A 3,550-nucleotide genomic window follows, 5' to 3' on the forward strand; every position below is an offset into this window, starting at 1 on the left:
GTGATAAGCAATGAAGTTTTTAAACTCTATCAATCATTTTTTATTGCATTTAAAATAAAATTCAGAATCCTCCACATGACCTCAAGGCCCTGCTCACCTCCTCACCCTCTCATGCGTCACCGTCCCCACCCACTGTGCCCAGTCCCCTTGGCTTCTTTGAAAACCAAGTTCATTCCTTCCTTCTTGTCTCAACTTGAAATGCTCTTTCCCCTACTCTTGGCCTAACTAAATCATTCTTTCATATACCTTATTATTCTTTTTGTTTCATAATTGGCAATATTTTTTTGTGTGTGCGTGATGATTTGTCTCATATTGTTTCAGTAGATGTTAACCTTTACGTGGATTTACAGCTCTGTATTCTGGTCCACAGCAGGCACTAGTACATATTTGCTGGAACGGTAGATAGATGGAGGAATGGTGATATGGCCCTTAGTTTTGAGCTTCAAAGTAGGGTGAGGGCATTTGCCTAAAGAAGGTAGGGAAATTATACAGAGTCTGGAAGAATAAATAACTAACTCTCAAGGGCCCCAAGGGAAGCAGTTTCCTCTGTGAGGGGTCCAGTTTCCTCTCAGGCAGAGACTGAAGAGATTCAGGATGCAGGAGACCTTGTTTATAATCAGTCGTGTTCCAGAGGCCACAGTGGAAAATGAGAGGAAGTTGGTACTAGGAGTGAGTCAGGATGGTGGAATGGGTTCCCTTACAGCTGCTTTCTTTAGATAGTTCAAGAGGAATTTTTCTCTTTTTTTCTTCTCTAAGAATTAATTAAAATCCCATGTGTTGTGTTTTCTTTTGATACTACTGAATTGGGAAAAGTTGCTTAAATCCCAAATATAACTTAGTATTTTTGATTTATTTAACACTACAGCTTGTGGTATTTTAAGATTTAATACTTCCACAAAAGAAAAATAAACACTAAAAATCATATTTTTCCTTAAATTTTAAGAGACCTTAAAATTGTGAAGTTTAGTTTTATTTTTAAAGTAACTCAAGTATCTTGCTTATTTTCTTCTTACTTTGGCATAGTTTGGGGTGGGGCTTCGAGGAAGGAAACAGAACTGTTAGGAACCTTCTGTATCTAGTTTGTTATAAGATGAAGTTAATATTGACAATAGATTATGGTTTAAATTATAAAAATTAAACCTGTGATTAACTATCACACATTATTTGATTAGAAACACTGTAGTTATACACTATGACCTCTTCTTGCATGCTTAAAGTTTATTTTTTGCAACATTTTTGTAGATATCTTTTCCTATCATTTAAAAAGAAAAGCTCAATTTTTTTTTTAAAGATTTTATTGGGGAATTGGGGGAGGGGAAGAGCATTGGGGAATTGGGGAAGGGTAACAGACAAGTTGCTGTCCTTTTGTTCTTCAGTCTAGTTGTGGAGGACGTCGCTTCACTGGCCCATGTTGGTATTATCATTGTGCTCTTCCCAGGTGAGGCAGTCGCCCACCGGCCATTGGATGGCCACTCACGGCAGCCCACTGCAGCCACACGCAGTCTATGCTGTAGCCGGCGACTTACGGCAGCCCAGCTCCAGGTCGAGCTGTTGTTCACCATCTTAGCTGTAGAGGGCACAGCATTACTGGCCCTCTCATGTGGGATCCAAACCGGGGCCCCACTGCTCAGAGCTGGTGTCCCTAGCCAATTCCTAACCAATGCGCCACTCTGCCAGCCCTCAATTTTTTTTTTTAAAGAACTAAATAGAAAGGGCATCTAAACCCAAGGTGGTAAAGCACATGTAAATGATCTTTACGAAAAAATAATGATTTCATTTAATAATAACAAAAACTTCATGACTGTCATCTCAATGTAATACTATCTAAATTTTTAAAATTTATTTTTAAAAGATTTGTTTTTACTTTTGCAGACAAGCACAGTTAATTACCTTAAAACTACATGAATTTTTATTTCCATGCTACAAGTCTAAGTTGGCTTTTACTATTTTGATCTTGTCTTATTTGAAAAGTTATATTTTAGCCTGAACACTATCAGAAGTTGAAGCATTTCAAGAAATAAAAATTTTAATTTCAAATGAACTGACTCATAAAACAAGTTGGGAGTGTAATAGACACAAAGATTTCTATACTTTGTTTTTCCTGCCCAACTTATAAAGAGCTCTTAAAAATTAATAAAATATGAATGTCCATCAGATAAAAAGGCCAAAGGATAAAAACAGACAACTCATAAGAATTACTAATGGCTAAACAACATGTTTATAAGGTGTTTAGATTTATTAGTAAAGAAATGTAAATAAAAACTAACCTCGTTTGCCTGGCCAGAAGGAGTAAATCTTTGTAGTGGGAATGGACTGTTTCTGGGGAGCTAAGAGGAAATTCTGGACCCTGAAAGGAGTATATTCAACTCAAGTTGGTTATGCAGAAGGCTACACTTCTAATCCTACTTACCAAGAAGTCTGCTCAGGAAAAACTGGCCATGCAGAGTAGTTTGAGTGGTGTACTAGCCAGAACGCATCAGCTTTGAGAAACTGCTCAGGGCCTTCTGGGAGAATCATAACCCTACCCCAGGAATACACCAAGGCAATGACCACGGCTCAGCCATCTATCTGACCTCCACCGCACACATGGAGGCCGCCCTGAGGTCCAAAGAAGACTATCAGAATGTCCTTTCAGAGCATGGCTATGGCCAGATCACAACCGACATCCAGGAGGGACAAACTTTCTACCACAGGAAGGATTACCACCAGCAGTACCTGAGCAAGAACCCCGACGGGTACTGTGGTCTCGGGGGCACTGGAGTGTTCCTGTCCAATGGGTTTTAAAAAGTAATTTCTTCCCACATGGTGGGCCCTTCAGGTCATGGCAAAATATTTTCAACAAGTTGGGCAATTCTTTTGTGACTCTATTCAATGGCTTTTTGAAGTGCATAAAGCACAAAGGCATTGGTAAAAATCTGTTTTTTTTGAGGTATAATTTACGTGAAGTGCTATGGCAAATTGATAAACATGTAATTTATCTTCTAATAAGCTGTGGCATGATGAGAGCTGTGGAATTTTTGGATCGTTTGGAGTCTGAATATGCTCTGTTCACCCTTCTTGTGCCTGGGTACCCGCCATGGAAGCTAGGGAGGGAAGCAGCGTTGCCGGGCAGGATGGAGCATGCTGGAAATCTTTATCTGAGCCCTGTCCCACCTCACATGACCTTCACCCTCCAGCACCTTAAAATTTGCAAACAGTGATAGTCTCAATGAATCACTCACTGAAATACTTTGCTCTACTGATCCTATGCATGTGTCAGGGGCTCTCCCTCCCGCTCTCCCTGCCCCCACCCGGGCCCCCTGTGGCAGAGAAAATGTGAGCTAGCTGGATGAATTCTAACACATTGCTTACAGCTATGAGACATGCTTGTTCTAATAAAAGTCTACAGTCTAATAAAACAAAACAAAACTAATCCTTTTTCTTTGCTACAATAATTTTAAAGAGATCATTGTACTATTGAAAAGATGGTGCAAAATGAGAATTCTCACAAACTACCAGTGGGATTTATTATCCTATCGTCTCTGAATACACCATAATATGTTAATTATTG

General features: G+C 39.4%; 1 pseudogene; it reads left to right on the forward strand.

Moving 5' to 3' along the window:
- The first annotated feature begins 2,308 nt into the window (after nt 1-2,308).
- On the forward strand, nt 2,309-2,791 carry LOC109376508 (mitochondrial peptide methionine sulfoxide reductase pseudogene; annotated as a pseudogene).
- Nucleotides 2,792-3,550: the final 759 nt, after the last annotated feature.

Source organism: Hipposideros armiger, unplaced genomic scaffold (assembly GCF_001890085.2).
Source record: "Hipposideros armiger isolate ML-2016 unplaced genomic scaffold, ASM189008v1 scaffold_1140, whole genome shotgun sequence".
Taxonomy (NCBI): domain Eukaryota; kingdom Metazoa; phylum Chordata; class Mammalia; order Chiroptera; family Hipposideridae; genus Hipposideros; species Hipposideros armiger.